Source organism: Patella vulgata, chromosome 1, assembly GCF_932274485.2.
Source record: "Patella vulgata chromosome 1, xgPatVulg1.2, whole genome shotgun sequence".
NCBI classification, from domain to species: Eukaryota; Metazoa; Mollusca; class Gastropoda; family Patellidae; genus Patella; species Patella vulgata.
This window is the reverse complement of record NC_065879.2, coordinates 49393434-49412010: the sequence shown is the minus strand read 5'-3', so window position 1 is coordinate 49412010 and position 18577 is coordinate 49393434. Positions and strand designations below refer to the sequence as shown.

The following is an 18577-nucleotide window of genomic DNA, read 5'->3' as shown; positions in this document are numbered from 1 at the left end:
TTTGAATGTTACAGTCATTGTGGCATTGAATTCCAGGGTGGAAACATCAGTTTAATTGTTTTAGTGACCAGAAAACAAATTTTGATATGCGTCGGCTTACCCAAAATGAAAGGTTACGTGCCCTTGGCATGCTACAGATCGGCACAACACAGGCGGTTGTGGCGCGGACGATGAATGTTTCTCAGTCTGTCATAAGCAGGCTATGGTCCAGATACCGTGATACACAATCTGTACAGGACAGACCACGCTCAGGTCGACCAAGGGCGACAACTCAAGCCCAGGATCGATTTATCCGTACCTTGGCCTTGAGAAATCGTGTCATCACAGCAAATCAGATCAGCGCTCGTCTTCAAACAGACACTGGTGTGAGAGTGAGTGGCCAGACGATTCGGAATCGACTGCATAGGGGTCACCTTCGCGCCCGACGTCCTCGCGTGATCCCTTGTTTGAGAGATCATCACATTCAGGCAAGACGTCGTTGGTGTAGGGATCGTCAACACTGGGATAATCGACGCTGGAGCAATGTGATGTTTTCAGATGAGTCAAGGTTCACTGTTGATTTTTTGGACAGACGTAGGAGGGTGTGGCGTCGTCGAAACGAGCGCTTCCAAGACGTTAACGTCATCAGACATGATCGATTTGGGGGTGGTTCTGTTATGGTGTGGGGAGGCATCACTGTTGCTGGAAGAACGGCTTTACATGTTGTTGCAGGGCGTGTTACAGGCCAGTACTACCGGGACAACATCTTGGCAGTCCATGTTGTGCCGTTCGCACGACGTCATGGCCGCCGTTTCATCTTCCAGGATGACAACGCAAGATGTCACAGGGCCAGGATCGTTACAGGTTACCTCCAACAACAGAACATCACCACATTACCTTGGCCAGCACTGAGTCCCGACCTCTCCCCCATCGAGCATGTCTGGGACATGCTTGGACAGAGGTTACGTCAACGTCAACAACGTCCTGCCAATGTCCAAGAACTTGCTGCTGCGTTGCAACAGGAATGGGACAATCTGGACCAAAATGACCTTAGACGTCTCATTAGGAGTATGCCACGTCGGATCAATGCTTGTTTGGCAAACAGAGGAGGATTTACCCGTTACTGACTTGGTTGTGATGCTGTGGTAACTTTGCTGTTTGACCCCGGGTATCATTTTACCCTTATAATGGTCAGTCTGTGCCTTACTTAGTCTAACGATCATTTGGAATAAATCGATGAATGTGAACTTCATTTCATTTTGTCATTTGTTTCTTCGTCAGTTTCATTAGGTGACTTTAATAACACTTAAAAATCAAATATCCCCTACTTTTTTTGAATAGTATATAAATAATGATCATGAATATTATATTTACTGGTCCAAGGATCATTAAGTTTATATTTACTGGTGCAAGGTACTACATTTAATAACTTTAATTATAAAAACACTTAATGCATTGTCGGCCTATGAATTTTATATTTACTGGTGAAAGGATCATTAATTTTATATTTACTGGTGCAAGGTACTATATTTAATAAATTTAATTATAAAAACACTTCATGCATAGTCGGCCTAGGTGTGGACTACTCCGAACATTTGGACAGTGATAACCTTTTAGTAGAGAACATCTTTGCTTTATGAAACAGTTTCCGACAATCAATCATTATTTGTTTTGTCAAATTTTTGGGTATCAAAATTGAGAGAGAGAGAAATGGGGTTTAACGTTCACTTGACTCGATGATACAACAAAAAACACAATTACTATTTTAATTAAAGCGACATTTCGTTGAGGGTTCTCTCAACGTTTTCAAGTAAATGATGCTCAATAGTCAACGGGTGCACTCGTCCGCTTGCCAGCCTTTCTTTTATAGTCCCATTGGTGCAGAAAAGTAGGAAAATTAAATAAAATTAAATGAGATTAAACATCCTACTGTTTTCCTCAGAGTGAGCTAATGAAGACAGGCATACACTATATACAGTGTACTATGACGGAAACTTTGCACGGATAGCGGCACTATGGCCTACTCTGATATTGAATTACAACTGTCGGGGTGTCTTTTACGTGCATGCCAATATGTACATGAGGACTTGATTTTTCGTATGACCCGAACAACTATACCTTATCCCTTGCCAGATCCCTTGCACTCTGCATTGCGTATGACTATCTTCAATAGTCCGATTGGTGCAGAAAAGTATGAAAATGAATTTTAAATGGGGTTTGAACATCCTACTATTTTGTTCCAAGTGGGCTAATGAAGAAGGGCATATGCTATAATGGTTAAAATGTTGTGATTTCGGGGTAAAATGCCGTAATGTTGGGTTATTGCCTTACGAAGGGTGATATCAGTCACCATATCTACTGCGTTTCTTTAATACTCATATTTATAGTATTTTTTAGAGTCAGACTAGTGGACTAGTGAATGCACGGATTAGTGCACCCACAGACTAGTGAACCCGCAGACTAGTAATTGGTAATGATGGAAAAGTGTGTAAAGACCTGTTTTACAGGTTGGCGTGCACTTAGAACTATTGGTAATGACTATATGCGGAAATGCTGCTCTCCAGGCAAAATGTCTTTCCTAGCACATCTTCATTAGTAAGTGCGGTAATGCTGCTGTCCAGGCAAAATTTCTGTCATAGCACATCTTCATTACTAATTTTGATAAAGCCACGATGGCTAAGTGCGTAAGATGCTGGCTCGGTAATCCGGAGGGCACGTGTTCGATCCCCGACATGGTTTCCCCTTGTCAGAGGTGCAGGAACAAGGACAGTAGTCTAGTCACTCAGATGGGACAAAAAACCGAGGTACCATGTATACATTTGCTTGCACGAAAAGATCACTTGGCAGTTGGATTCGATATTAGTAGGCCATAGTGCCGCTGCTGGGGCAAAATTTCCCTCATAGCACATTGTATGGTATGTACCTGTCTTCATTAGCCCAGTCGGAGCAGAACAGTAGGACAATAAACCGATTTCATCAGGACAAACCTACATGAGGAAAAACCTACATTTCACAAACTTAGTAATTAGTAACGGGGGGGTTGGATGGCTGAATGGTTAGCGTACGGGCGCTGTATCATAAAGTCTGTCATTGAGTTGACTGGCGTGGTTTCGAATCCACGGTTGTACGTGACAAGGAGTAGGGTCGCCTGTCCAACCTCCGGTTTTCTGCCACTGCTAAAGACCCCTACGCGCAAGCGAATTGTGTAAATAAAAATTAAACCATATGTTAGTCCCGAAATGACCTAGTTTGTGTCGAGTAGACGTTAAACCCCATTTCTCTCTCTCTCTCTCTAGTAATACTGGCTAGCAAATGAGGGGTTCAATTTCCGTGTTGGTCGAGAAAAATGAAATGAAATCGGGTTTAACGTACGTCCTACTGTTCTGCTCCTAAACTGAGCTAATGAAGACCACCAATCGTATTTGAGAAGGCGGTAAAGAGAGTCTGTACCAGTGTGTCCAAGTCAGATAAAACAGTTCCCCCAATCAAATCTCAGAAAACAGTAAAGAGAACAAGTGTGTCTGATTCTTCAAAAAGAGAAAACCAATGTAAATGACGAGGAAGAAACGCAGAGGTCGCAACTAGACATAGAGATTGTTGACAAGGCTGAGGTGATGCACTCAGGGTGGAAGGAAACAGACCTCATCAGAGACTGCAACATCAAAGGCATATATATAAAAAAGTACAAATTGAAGAGACCAAGGGAATTCCGTGGACAAAGTAAGGACACACGTATTTATGACAATACGCATGCCTGTTACTTTTGTGATAAAATCGTGTTGCACATGAATGAACATTTAAAAACTCATAGAACGACAGAAGAGGTTAAGATTGTATTAAAGTCTGACAAACAAGATTTCACAGCTCTTAGAAAACTTGGAGATGACAAACACAACAGGAAGGGGAAATCATTTTGGCTAGACGTCCAAAAGACTTGTTTGATGTTTCACAGTATGGACCATGTCCGGATTGTAGAGAATGGGTCCAGCTTAAAGGATTGAAGTCTCATAATGATCAGTGTATAAAGAAGCTTAAATTGACAACTAAAAAGCGGAAAAAGGACCTTGTAGTGCTTGCACAAATTCTTGCAGGCCATATTCAATCAAAACAATCTCTACTAATACAGAAAGAAGTGTTAAGTATTATGACCGATGATGAGATCTCTGCGACTGCTCAAGAGGATACCCTCATAATGGCCCTGGATGAGAGCTGGTTGCGAAAAAAGAAATATATCAAATGTGGAAAAAAGAAAATACTATGCTAGTGCACGCATGCGTTTGAGTGCAAGGTTGCTTCAGAATCTTAGAATGCTTAATAAATCCAAACATGACGTTCAAGAGACTTGCATGCGGCTAGATGAAGAGGAACAGACTGAAAATAACTCAAAAAATCAAAGTCCTTACACCATGTGGGATTTCTTACGCCCACAGTTTTTTGAAGATGTTGTGCTGTTTGTATTAAAATGTTCATATCCAAATGCAGATGACACCGAAGATTTGCTGTCCCCAAGTAATGTAATTAAATTAAAATATGATTTGCGACGGCTTGTTAATAGTAAATGGGCTTTTGTTGTGAAAGCAAGAGGAAATGAAAATAATATTGAAGCTCAGGAATGTAGAGCCTTTTTGCAATTAATGGAGGTTGAATTCAAAGAAAAGATTCTCACTTTGGCGAGAGCTGTTCTCAATAGAAGAAAGTATGAAGAAATTAAGGAACTACCATCGCCTACGAGCATTGAGAGATTGACCAAATTCCTAACACAAGCATTACAAAATGTAACCCTGAGCCCAGAGAACTTCAAAAGAATTACAGTTCTCACGCAGACGAGACTATTGATGTTTAATAACTGGAGAACTTGAAACTATAAAGTAAGTTACATGTATTTATGTATAAAACCTATATGACTGGGGATATTTAACCCTTTGAACCCTGAGTTGAGCATGCATACATTGATAGAAATTTGCACATTATAAATATACATTATTATTATAATTTTTTTTTTACTAAGAAAGTCACCAATACCGTAATCACGAATGTCCAAGTCTTGTCATCAGGTGACACATCCGGTTGCCAGTATTTGACTGTAAAACAATGATATTTTTAGGAAGATTCTAATTATATCCCGTGACACGGGAAGGCCCTCACAACAGACAACACTTTGTAACAAGGCTTGATGGAATTCACAATGCGTCATGCTTGGCCGGAATACTGGCCATTCGGGATATAGACGTAAAAATCTTGGCCGGTTTTAAAACAAAAAATAACTATCCACATATCAAAATTGTTAGGTGAATATTATTTAAGTGCAGTCATTGTTTTTGGAGGCACGCAATCGCTCTCGAGCGCCTGTCGCGCACCCGAATGTCGACTGAGGGGAGGTTTTTCTCCCTCGCCTTAAAATTGAAAATCGCTCTCCATATTTGTAAATCATGGACATGTATATATTTGTTGGTTTTTTTTTCAAAAGAGTGTGAAAGACTCACATTCCGAGCGCCACCATGCTGTCATTGTGAACATTTATTTGGTGTATTCGATTAGTATAATGTGATCGCACAAGGTAATAAAATTCCGATGAATATGTTGCTAGAAATAGATGGCGACTGTGCACCATTGGTTAATTTAACTGAAATGAAAAGTAAAACTCTCGCAAGACGTGAGAAATTACGAGAAATGGCACGTGAATAATTCCGGAAGAAATAGATTATATTTTAATGGAATTTTCAAGCGTTTATGATTATTTTTTGAATAGGGGTTACGGTATGTTTTTAAACAAAATTTATACAAGCTATATATATTTAGAAATGTCAACAAGTATTTCTATTGGAATACCATATGTACTGTTGTTATAGACGACAGTAGAAGTTTGACTTGACTGTACGACTACACGAGTGCTATTTAGCAGACGATGTTTATTATCATTTATATCATAGAACTAGAATACTAACGGGAACGCCCACCGTGTGACGTCACTTCCTTATGTGACGGCGGGCCTCTGACGCTGATATCGGGCACAGCTTACTTCCGGTTTCTGCTCGCACTAACAAAATGCCTGGCGCGAATTGTGTTTTGTTCGGATGTTCCGCCTGCAATAAAAGAAATCGGGGTTGATCATTCTATCGCTTACCCAAAAACAACATAGAGTGGAGAGAGAATCATTACGTATCATACAGTCTACCAGATCAGACCCGATAAATGACAAGACCTTGACAATATGTTCAAGACACGTTGAGCCGGATTATTTCGTTGAAAAAGTAAGTGAAAACTCAAATCAAAAGAAATTAATTATGTAGATTCTAGTTGGCAGTCCACCCTGACAACCTACAATGAAGTTAAGTTAAACCCATACTAGCTGAATGTCTGTATTTTCATGTTTGCCCGTTAGATTTTACCCTTTCTCTCATCAAAGTTGTATGCATATAGGTTTGTTTACATTAGTGCCGTAGCTAGGCCTAGTCTACTTGCAATTTGTTATGAAATTGACGAATACTACACCCGATGAGTGTGTGACAGCATGACGATTCTCTCTCAACAATCTTCTTTTACTTTAATTTTATGAATTACTAATTATTATTTTTTTTTAAAGGTCAAAGTTTTAACTGAGCAGCTCCATAAAAATTAAAATTGTATATTTATTTATGACTGACCTTGACCTGTCAAATCCTTTTACTTTTAAATTCCGAAATAATCTTGTTCCCGGTATGAATAATCAACAAGCATGGAAAAAAAATTAATTATATCTGAACCTTTTGTTTTGTATGTAGGAACCTTTTTATTTTGATTTTATGAATATTTCAGATGTTTACAAAAATTCTGGGTCCACATATCGAAGATTAAAAGAAGGGTTAGGGAGACTATCAACCTTAATTCTTCTACAGAAAAGCGTAACAACAAAGAAATTGAATCCAAGGAAGTCACCGGTAACTTAAATTTCTGTTAACTTAATTATGAATATGAACATTCGATGTTTCCTTATAAAAGATCAGTATATGAACATTTAATTCATCAATATTAAACAGACATTATGCAAGAGCTAAATCTGTCAATTGCAGGTCTTTCTTTAGGCCTGGAATGTTATCTAAATTATTAATTAGACATTAATTAACTTATCCAGACCATAATCAACGCTCGATGGCATCGCTAGCCTGTGATATATACTGAATTAGAGCCCAGTCTGCTACTTCTGATTAAATCAAAAAATCGATAATCGAGACCATGGTTTTTTTTTTATCGTACCGACTATAGTAATGCTGATCGAGGCTAGGCCCAAAATTTAATCATTAAATACTTGGTTCAGGGTGGATGAATTTGACTGAAATTTTCAGCAAATTCCCTTTACATTATCTATTTTTTAACTATTATAATGAGAACTGCTAGCTCTTTCTGTAATCTCCCATAATTTTATTTATAAATACTTGTATGAATATCTGATTCTTCTTTATATTTACTTTTGTAATTTTTTCGATTTTATTCAGAAACCGAGAAAATTATGAATACATGTATCAGAATCCAATTCTTCTTGTTTTAATTGAATTTTATGAATTTGTCTATTTTATTCAGAGTCCAAGGAAAACCGAGGAAACTCAATGTTTACATATGAACGAAGTAACCTTTCAGATGTTGCAGAAATCATTTTTATGTCAAATGTCTGCTTTGTGGCTATGTCAGTCTTCAAGTGATTATATCTATCTGTTTAAAACTGAAGATAAAAGTGTAACATACCATTTAACCATTGACAAGGACTTGAATTGTGAAGTACAATATAATAATTTTTGTTTCCTGTTCAAATTAAAGTTACATCTATAGATTTACTTATAAGAACTGTTGAGAATATGAAGATATGTGGGGGCATAACATCAAAACATTTACAGTCTTATTCTCAATGTCAGCCTACAACTGTAAGATATATCAGACAGGTTGATATTTTCATGAACACAAATAAGTCAACATAGAAATTACGAAAGCTGTGTACTTGCTTCTGTATGTAATAGTTTTGTTGAGGACACTCAAAAAGAAATTTGTTTAAGTTGTCGACAGATTAACAGAGATTTACAGAGAAAGTAAATAGTAATAATAATAGTTTATTTCACATATATGGCTACATAGCACATTGCATATTCAGATTTTGATTGACAATATATAATTCAAAGAATCAATATTTACATACTTGTAAATGTAATTTACAATTCAAAAATAGCTTAGCAATAATATATAGTTGCCATATAAACGAGCAAACAGTGATAGAATATAATCATGTGGTATGAATTTGATTAAAATGTAGATTTCACTCCATTTTGATTTATTTCTTCCAACTGACTCGACTCCACATAGATTTGAGGTCAAATGAGAAGTTATAGAGTTAAACTGTGATCAGTGATGTCAGGTATTTTATTTACAGCACTTTGCTGCAAGCATTTCACACAATGAAAGTAACAAAAACACAGATTATACAGATAATTTCATACAACAAAATAGAAAGTGTATAATTAAACTAAACATTTCCTGGCTCTATTGGAATTAATATCAATATTGGAAGTATAAAAATATAAATGTGATTGAATCTAGGATTAAATCTAGAACTTAATCAGCAGTGTTCTACAGATTTTTTATTTCTTGTTATTACTGTATTGTAGTTAATAAGTAATGAAAAGAAAACAAGGCCCCAAGTTCACAAAGCATTCTCAGTCTTAAGTTAAGGTTTTACTCAAAATTGTTTGTCTTATTTTAACTCAAATATAGCACTTTACTAACTATTGTTGTTTTAATGTAAATATATCAATAAGAAACTGTGCAAAGTTTTGTGTTTCTGGATCAAAGATATTTCTCAAAAACAGTGATTGAAGGTTGAGCAAATTCTTAAGTCTGGGAATGCTTTGTGAACTTGGGGCCAGGTTGATAATAGTAAACAAAATATATCGAGACGCAATGAAATAGCACCTCTGAGATGACGTGGCATAACTTTGCACCTTCCACAAAACCTAGCTTTTTAAAAGCTGCATTATATACCCCACGTGTGTACCAGAAAAATCAACATACTGATTCTGTTGGGTTTAATTTTTTTGATTGAGAATTGTTCGGGGTGCGTTTACGCAATCTTCAAAACATTCTCACATGTTATCATCGTAATATGATGTTGTTACATCCTTAATTGCAAGATTAAAGCAAATCTTTAAAACAAAATTGAGCTGAAAAGTGCTAAGTAGGGCGTTAAACCTGGATTCATTTCAAACAAGATTTACATTCATCCATTTATAAAAGTGATGTATTATTTTTATTGCATCTCAGTATAAAATATTAACAATGATAACAAAATTTATATAAATTTTATACAGGTGCACAACTTGTAATGTGTGAGCTTTATAAATGTATTAAATTATTCTTAAATATACATTATGTAAGATTTTGATAAAGAGCTAGCCATTCTTGCTATAATAGTTCGAAGATAAAAAATGTAAAATGACTAATTTGAAAATTTCATTCAAATTACTCTATTGCGAGCGAAGATATTAGCCTTTGAAGGCTATTTTAGAATATTTCAATTAATTGATGATACAAATTTCATCTTAACACACCTTATTTAAAAAATTCAACATAATGGTTTGAAACGTCTAACGTAAACCTTTTCAAATGAAACTTCGATTTAAAAATATTTTCGAACCCTCTGGACAAGTAAAATAGGATGTAATGGATAATTTACACAACAGGTGGGACACTTAAACATCTAGTACTTAGATAGAGATATTATTTATTTTCTGGAGCTTTCAAGCCAGCAAGAGTGTTATTGTCCCTTTAAAGTAAATATTATACAAAATAAAAGAAACTGTTCCAAAGCAATTTGGGATCACGTGGCTAAGTGGGTAAGACGCTGGCTCGCTAGCCTGGAGGTCGGGTGTTCGATCCCTGCATTGGCCGAGATTTTCCGGCGTGGTTCCCCCTTTTCAGTGATGCAGTACGGAGGGCCTGACAAGGACAGCTGTCTAATCCTTCGGATGATACGAAAACCCGAGGTCACCTGTATACATTGGAATGCACGTAAAAGATCCCGTGGCAGTTGGAATTCGATATAAGAATAGGTGATAGAGCCGCTGCCCGGGCAAAATTTCCCTTAAATCACACCTTATGGCGTATGCCCGTCTTCATTAGCCCAGCATAGGAGCAGAACAGTAGGACGTTAAACCCCATTTCATTTCATTTCCAAAGCAATTTGATCGTTTGAGAAGAAAAAAAATATATAGACATGGTCGAGACTATAATGAGTTTCATAACTTGCCCATTTGCTACGAACACTATGTGACTATATGCATGTATGTTGTATATGTAGAAAACTTACGGATGCTACTGGAACGACAGGTTGAGATGTCTCAAACAAATCTTTAGCAAAGAAAAGCTGTAGTAAAGAATACACATTTTTTTTTTTTATAAACAATATTTTTATTCAAGATGTCTGAATGGGATTGGGGAACAGGCTTAGCCTATGTAAAACCCCTTGTTATAAACAAGAAAAGGGCACTGGGAAACCAGCCAAAACTGGCACGGACATGCCAAAGGCTAACAACAATATACACAAACAATAAATAAAAAAAATAAAATGTGAATGTCATCATAATTTATTAATAATAATTTTATAATATGTAGTAGAAAATGATACACAAACGTGTGTTCGGATAATTTAATGTCCGAAAATAAATGGTTTATACTCCCGATGGTATGTTATATAACTAATTTAAAAAAAACTCATTAAAATTATGAATAACTTACATCTATTACACCGTCAAGTTCTTGAAATTCCAGGACGTCGTACGCTTCTGCCATGTTGACATACGGCCGGAAGTTACTTGTGCCTTATTGACTTCGCGCATGCGATGTACAACATAAATATGTCATCACCGTTATACGTCACCGAGTGGGCGTTCCCGTTAGTGTTCTAGTTCTATGTTTATATGTAACCAAGAATGACCCTTACACGCAGTTGTTGATCTTCAGAACCATTTCCAATACAAACAACTAATCACTCTCCTTAATATCAGATCATTCTCCTTAATTTCTAAATCACTCTTCTTATCGAAACTGGGAGAGCTTTTTTAGGGGAGCGATTTTTTCAATTTGTTCATTAAGGGGAGCTTTTTTCGGCTCTCCTCTAAAATACAAAAAACAACGACTGTAAGTGGCTTCTAACAATCGCTTACTTTCACTTCTGGTATCTGATACATAATGAAATAAATGATTAATTCACAGGTTACACAGCTATGCTTCTAGAAGTACTGGGATGACTGATATCGATGAATCCCTGGCAAAGGATCTGAATGATATTGAAAAACATTTAATGGTGTCTCAGGACATGATGAAAGTAAGAGGCAAGGTAAGGCAACACAAATAAAATAACTTGTTTCTCGGGCACCGCCCGCATGCAAAATTGGTTGCGCGTGCAGTCTATTTATTAGTCTTGATGAAAAAAAATAAATATGTAACGCCCGCCCGCACATCGACAAGCAAGTCGTAAAAAAAATATCCCGCATGTACCTACATCCGCCATACATGTATATCTATTCAAATGTATTAAAACTGATTCAGATGAACATGCTGTCTTTTTTATCCGAACAATGGCGAAGTTTGGCAGATTTGCCTTTTTTATTGATATCGAAAGAACCTCCATTTTGTATCACGTGATATTAATTACCTCCCCTGATAAACTAGAATTTGATTCGTGTTAAAAGTCATTGGCGACAATATTTCAATCATTCGATCGTAATCGGCTCATTATTGCCGGCTTCAATCGGTCCTTGTTTGGAAAATCCTATTGATAAAATAATGAACCGTAGAACAGGTTAATTAATTATAGCTAAGAATACGATACGATGACGATAGTCGTCATAATGCATACCTTAGAATCTGGGTCATTATTAGCACATTTACGGTAGTTTCGATAATCCGGAAAATAATAATTGGATTACCGATTTGATGGTTTTACTGACCAGTTGTTAGTTAGATTTAAATAGTCATTCAATATAAACACCGGATAGAACACCGAATATCCTGAGAAACACACCGAATATCCCAAGAAACAGTATTTCCGGCAATCTCCAATACCGATGACACGGTGTGACATGCATTGGTTGGAATTCGGTAAATAATTATAAATAAACCGGCGATACTAGATTTAGTTTTAAATACTGTTTACCATGATTATTATTTTTGATACACCTGGTGAAAGAGGCTTAGTTTTTAAAAATATTGTTGTCTTTATGGAGGGCTATTACATAGTCGTATGGAATTTTATTTTAAACCAATTTCAATTATGTGAATTAAATATGGAAAATTATTTTCCTTTCAGTCAGTGTTCAGTCTCAGTGTTTTAGTAGACTTGATTTTGGGTTTATGTTTTAAGTATGTACAATAAAGTTGAATATAACGGAAAGCAAAAACGTAAACAAGTAATGACTTTCTCATTTAAAAAAAAAAAAAAAGAAAGACCGCCCTCCCGCCCCAACAATTTTCAGCAATAGCCAAATTTTATTTTGCACCATCAATGAGTAAAAAAAAAAAAGAAACTGCCCTCCCTCCCTACAGTTTCAGCTGTCAGTTGCCCGAGAAACAAGACATTTATTTTGTGTGGCCTAATGTGGGGGAAATATATTGATAAAGATAATAAGTACATGTAGATACATGGTGGGCATAATGAACAGCTTTGCCTTGGGACCAGTTTGAGGTCAGAATCATGTCTTTGGCAATTTAAATTATGACTGGTTTCCACACTTATTTTTCTGTATAGGATTGTATGTGAACAATTCTGCATCAAAAAACAAGGATTGAGACGAACTTTAATACAGTTTAATGCAGCGTGGTAGAAATACTTATATGTTATGTACGTGAATGCAGCATGGTAGAAATACTGATATGTTATGTACGTGAATGCAGCGTGGTAGAAATACTGATGTTATGTCTCCAACATGGTGCTTTTGTAGTTTAAATTTTTTTAAAATTTCACCGCCCCAATCAAATGCATGTAGGATAAGTATACAAAGATTAGTATTTCGACCAAGCCTTATTCACACATGTCGCCACATTAGGTTATTTTTCTCGGTAGGAGGCACCTGGATACAGCTAAACCGTAGAACTATTCTGGAAAAAGCCATTAGGAGCTGAAAATGCTCACTGTTGACTCATGTCAGCTATGAAAACTCTTTGATATTTTTTTTAGAGAGGAAGGCCTGTACCGGTTATAATACCACAGGATTGTCGAGCTCCTTTACAATTTTTGTCTGATATTCAGCAAAGAAAAAAATCCTCAATAATGGATGGAAACCCTTATCTGTTTCCTAATTCAGGTAGGAAATTTAACTTGAAATGTGTTCATTAGTCAGTAAAGGTACATTGTAAGGGGCAAATACTGAACAAATATGTTGTAAATTGTGGTTATCTCTCTGAAATAAGTTACTTTTATAGGTTTGCGAAAGTTGCTCACAGTACAGTTACAGTTGTGGAGAATTTGCTTTACCAAGTTACTACAACTAGCAACATTTGTTGGGACTGGTTCTAATACAAATATACCTATGTCGGGACAGACCTAAAGAATGCATGTTTGTTTCTTTTGATGGCTAGTGTCACCGAGCAACTTATTCATTTCTTAAATTTGTTCGTCTTTCAGCAAACTCGTATGCACGGGCCTATGAGTCCCTGAAGTCGGTGTGCTTAGAGGTTGACCTTAAAGCGCCTCATAGAATTACCTCTGTTTCTATGAGGAAATACACAGCCACTCTTACCCAGGTATGTTGATGTTTAGCAGGTAACAAAATATTTTGCCCTTCGTGTGTAAAATGAATTTACTTTTTTGTAAAGTCCATTTTTATCCCATCATAAAATGTCATTTGGTTTAAAGAGGCCTTCAAGTCTTCATCGTCGGTAAAAACCCACGCTTCCTGCCCTTTGATTGGTCCTGTAGGTAATAACAAATTGAGAATCCAATCATAATCAGATTGTACGCCACAAGTAGCAACCAATCATAGCATAACCACTGCAATGATCATTTTATTTATTCTATTTTTATTTCATGTATAACTAAAGATTATCTAAATTCAAATTGCTCTGTTGAAGAGCCAGCCATTCTTATTGTATAAACATCAAAATGTTTCAAATTCATTTACCAGTTTTTGCCATTGTTGAGATATAATTACCACAGATGTTAATCATAAGTAATAGAATTTGAAAAAGTTAGGCTGACTTGTCTTGTCAATACAAGGCCAATTATAAGTTGTTCTCAAAAGTTTGAAGGCCTATTCTTTCAAATTATACCATTTCTGACATACTTTTAAAATGTTGATGGAGCTGGGGTGGCTCAGTGAGCAAGTTGCTGGCTTGGTAACCTGGGCGTCCTAAGTTCGATCCTGGTGTTGGCAGCAAAATTTCCTCAGGATTTTCCAACGTGGTTCCCCCTTGTCAGTGATGCAGGATTGAGAGCCTGTCAATGACAGTGCCTAGTCGTTCGCACGGGACGAAAAACTGCTGTATGGCCTATGCCCGTCTTCATTAGCCTGGTAGGTGAAGAAAAGTAGGACGTTAAACCCCATTTCATTCTTTCTTTTTAAAATGTTGAAAATTCCTAGATGAAATTTCACAAACAATCCTTAAAGATGCATTATTTAAGAGTTAGATAAAGAGCTGGCCAAGTTCAAAAATAGATAATGAAAAATGAATATATTTAGAATTTTAAATTACTTTATTCTGAGTGAAGTTATAAATGTTTGAAGTTTTGAGAAATAGTCTTGATTATCCATTTAATATCTCTGCCATCCGATGGTCTTGAGAGTTGATTATGGGCTTGTCATGTGAATAAATGCCTAATTAATAATTTATATAACATTTGAAGCCAGAAAAAAGAACTGCAATAGGCAGATGTAGCTCTTGCATGATGCAGCTTTAGAATTTTTTAAAATTTAAATCTATTTTTAAAAATTTGCGTATGCATGTATGTTTATAAACCTTTATTACAGATGTTGAGCCTCGACAAATACCAGATGGAATGGGTATGTAACCATCTAGGACATACGAAATCTGTCCATAAGGAACACTACAGACAGATGAGCGGTTTGGTTGAGAGAACCAAAGTCAGCAAACTATTGCTTATACAAGACTTAAACCTTACATCGAAATTTAAAGGCAAAAATCTTGAAGATATGGATATTGAAGGTAATTCTCTAGAATTAAGGCAGTTTATTTCGGATTATCACATTCTCTTTTCAGAAATTGTCAGGAACTCCTAAACTTTGTGCTGGATATGTATTAAATTTTTTCAAAACTGAAAAATAGATAAATCTGTACCGAACATGACAGGCACCAGTGGGATTGTGTCTGACAAAGCATGAATTTGTGCCTGACATTGCCTGTGACAGGGAGCCGCAGTGGCTCAGTGAGTAAAGTGCTGGCTCGCTAACCAGGAGGTCTCGGGTTCGATCCCGGTGTTCATCGGCATCTAGTCGTTCGGATGGGACGAAAAACCGAGGTTTTGTGTACACGTTGGCGTGCACGTAAAAGAACCCTAGGCAGTTGGAATTCGAAATAAGAGTAGCGTCGCTGTCCGGTCAAAATTTCCCTCATAGCACACTGCATGGCGTATGCCCATCGTCATTAGCCCGGGTATGGTGCAGAAAAGTAGAGCGTTAAACCCCATTTTCATTTATTTCCAGGCTTGATTAAATAGTTATTGTCATATTAAATAAAATACGTTTTACGGATTTCAGTTACTGGTATTTGCTCTCTTGCAGGGGTTTGTGACCTTCTCCTTGTCAAGCACATTATTGTTAACATTAAGAACAATGTTATTTTACATAATGAAAAATGTATTGTGCTTCATAATAATGGGGAAAATTATCGTCGAAACAATGCCATCGACATCCATATAGCTATGTAATTTATTGTACAGTTTTGTTCCCCAGGATTTTCGATGTGATTCCCCCTTGTCAGTGGTGCTGGGCCTGGCAAGGAACAGTGTCTAATCGTTCGGATGGGACGAAAAACAGAGGTCTTTTTGTACTTTTTGTACTGAATTGTTATTTCAGATATTATCTTTCCGGGAAAATACGTTGATATAGACGAAACTAGTCTGCCGGAGAACCTGTGAGTATAATATTAACAACTTTATATTATTTGATAAACCCTTCTGTTTCATCTGCAGTTGGGGGAGGGAGGGGGGCAGGGTGGCCGATTGGCATCTGGGGAGCAACGGTGGCTCAGCGAGTAGGACATTGGCTCGCTAAATTCAAGGTCCCGTGTTCGATCCCTGCGTTGGCCGAGAAAGTTCATCGGGATTTTCCGGCATGGTTCCTCCTTGTCAGTGTTGCAGGACCGAGGGCCTGGCAAGGGACAACGTCTAGTCGTTCGGATGGGACGAAAAACCAAGGTCCCGTGTACACATTGGCGTGCACATAAAAGATCCCTTGGCAGTTGGAATTCAATATAAGAGTAGGCCGTAGCTCAGCTGTCCGGGCAAACTTTCCCTCATAGCACACTGTATGGCGTATGTCCGTCTTCATTAGCCCAGTCGGAGCAGAACAGTAAGACGTTAAACCCCATTCCTTCTGATCCCACAATTCTACGTGACACGGAGTAGCGTCGCATGTCCAATCTCGTGGTTTTTCTCCGGGCCCTCCGGTTTCCTCCCACTGCTAAAGACCCCAACGCGCAAGCGAATATTGAAATAAAATGGAACCACATGTTAGTCCCGAATTGATCTAGTTGGTGTTAAGTGGACGTTAAACCCCATTTCTCTCTCTCTCATCTGCAATTGAGGAGAACACACAGAATTAACATTTTGAATCTGTATAAAAATCTGTTATTTGCTACTTAATTGTGGATTGTCTGAGGACTTCTGTTCAACTTGAATTCTTTATGAATTATGAACAACACACAAATTTAGTGCATTTAATAAGATTTATTTTGTGGTTATAATTATCTTTATGTTAGTTCTGTTCCGGAAGAAATGGATATTCCAGAAGAGACAGAAAACAATGATGAAGAAGAAGCCCGCCCCCCCTCCTAAAAAGAGGCAAAGATGGTCGGAAAAGGAAATAAACGAAATTAAAATATATTTCAAGGATTTTTTGAAAACAAAAACCACTCCCTGAAGAAGTTTCGTGGATAAAATAAAACAAAAAATCAAAAGTGATGGTCGTACTCTTCAAATGCGCGATAACCATCTTATTATTAAAAAAATTTCTAATATGAATCATGTCAAAAAGTAATGTACGTACACATTTATTTGAATAAAACAATCATTAAACTGATATTCTACTTATCTGACTGCAGATGTCAAACTAGATCCTTCTGGTAGCATTAGGGTTTCGGAGCCGTGGTGGCTTGCTAAGGATGGTGCTTACTCACTAAGCAGGAGGTCCCGGGTTTGATCCTGGCTTTGTAAGTTTTGTCAAAGAAAGTTCCTAATGGTTTCCCCATGTCAGTAGTGCAGTACAAAAGGCCTGGCAAGGAAAAGAGCCCAGTCGTTTGGTTGGGACCAAAAAAAACCAAAGGTCCTGGCAGCACGTTAAAGATCCCCTGACAATTGGATATCGAAAAAAAAATAGGCCATAGCATTGCTGTCTGAACAAAATTTCCCTCGTAGCACGCTGCATGGTGTATGCCGGTCTTCATTAGCCCGGGTACGGTGCAGATTTGGACGTTAAACCCTATTAGATTTCATTTCATTATGAAATCGTCATATTTTTTTTAACAGTGTACCTTGTCCATCGGTTACAAAAACCTGTAAAATCACTTGGGGGTGTTCAAAGATACCTGTGTGGGGTTGACATAGATGGATGGATAATCCTTCAGACATTACTAATACTCAACATCTCGACAACCAGGCATCTGCAGTGTGTCCAGAAAATTTGAAATGATCTTCCTGTACAGGGCAAGGAATTTCTTCTGCTGTATTGAGGGACACCACAAATTATTTGAAAACCAGAAGGTGGGACTGTGTGGAGCTCGCTTCACTTTCACACCAGTTAATGAGAAATCCAGATAGATACAATAGGTAGAAATTCCTATAAAACAGTTCTGGTGAGAAAGCCAGGTAGTTACAAATAGGTTGGAAATTGCTGCAAAGTCAATTTGTGGTCAAAGGGGGGATAACCGTCTGCCCTTGTGACCTGTGTTATAAGTTAAGTCACCATAAAGGAATAATTTATGTGACAAGTGTCCATATTCAAAATTACCAGCATTCAAACAAAATTGTTGCAAAATCAATTTGTGGTCAAAGGGGGGATAATCAGAGTAGGTGACTTTGATATTTTATGTGACCAATGTGACCATATCAGATATGTGACTCGTTTTCTTAAGTTATGTGACAAGTGTCCATAGTCAAAGTCAGCGTCACATTACCACAATTTCGTTATGTACTGTCACATAAACTTCTAAAAAAGGGTCACATAAAACAGCTGTCACATAATACCCAATTTGTTGGTCCGTACATTAACCGTCACATTACCACAATTTCGTCAGTCCACTTTGTACTGTCACATAAACTTCTAAAAAAGGGTCACATAAAACAGCTGTCACATAATACCCAATTTGTTGGTCCGTCCGTTAACCGTCACATTACCACAATTTCGTT

The 18577-nt window shown here is 37.2% G+C and overlaps 2 long non-coding RNA genes and 1 pseudogene across 2 annotated transcripts; 2 read left to right on the top strand and 1 right to left on the bottom strand.

Annotated features, from left to right (window-relative positions):
• Positions 1 to 4583: 4583 nt before the first annotated feature.
• Positions 4584 to 17252, top strand: LOC130012521 (uncharacterized; annotated as a pseudogene).
• Positions 5878 to 9436, top strand: LOC130012522 (uncharacterized). The gene is made up of 3 exons (XR_008787960.1): positions 5878 to 6230; positions 6775 to 6896; positions 7537 to 9436. It is a non-coding gene; the product is annotated as an uncharacterized LOC130012522 (long non-coding RNA).
• LOC130012524 (uncharacterized) lies at positions 5958 to 12501 on the bottom strand. Its single transcript, XR_008787963.1, has 3 exons — positions 10735 to 12501; positions 10307 to 10363; positions 5958 to 6062 (listed from the first exon to the last, which is right to left on the bottom strand). It is a non-coding gene; the product is annotated as an uncharacterized LOC130012524 (long non-coding RNA).
• Positions 17253 to 18577: the final 1325 nt, after the last annotated feature.